This window comes from Gavialis gangeticus, unplaced genomic scaffold, assembly GCF_001723915.1.
Source record: "Gavialis gangeticus isolate Ggan-Ray unplaced genomic scaffold, GavGan_comp1, whole genome shotgun sequence".
Taxonomy (NCBI): domain Eukaryota; kingdom Metazoa; phylum Chordata; order Crocodylia; family Gavialidae; genus Gavialis; species Gavialis gangeticus.
The window spans coordinates 201,604,518-201,604,978 of NW_017728992.1; the positions used below are offsets into that span (position 1 = coordinate 201,604,518).

General features: G+C 64.9%; 1 protein-coding gene across 4 annotated transcripts in view; it reads right to left on the minus strand.

Moving 5' to 3' along the window:
• Window positions 1–461, minus strand: part of AGO2 (argonaute 2, RISC catalytic component) — a 95,851-nt gene that overhangs the window by 36,436 nt on the left and 58,954 nt on the right. The gene's annotated exons all lie outside the window — the stretch shown is intronic.

Here is a 461-nt window from a genome sequence, read left to right on the forward strand (position 1 = left end):
GGGGGGGGCACACTGGGAGGTGGGGTGGTTCTTCACCACCGTGCACACCCCCAGGGGAGACGGGGGGTGGGGGGGGCATGTGCCCCACAGATGTGTACACAGAGCAAGAGCGGGCTGCCCACTGTGGGCTCAGGGCCGGGGGCTGTGCTGGCCTTTTCCCAGCGGGAGGGCTGGACCTAGGTTGTGCTTGGGGCAAGCAGGCAGTGGCAGCACTGGGAGGGGGACTATAGGATGGGCTAGAGCCACCCCAAAATTCACTGTAGCCCCTCCCCCATCCCAGCACCACTACTGCCTGGTCTGCCCCTGCTTGCCCCGAGCGCAATCCTAGCCCAGACCCCTGCCAGGAAAAGGCCAGTACAACCCCTGACCCAGCCCTGGCAGGCAGCCCACCCTCACCCCACACACACCCCCCTGGACTTTCGGAAGGCCTTTGACACTCTCTCTCACCCCATTCTCATTAA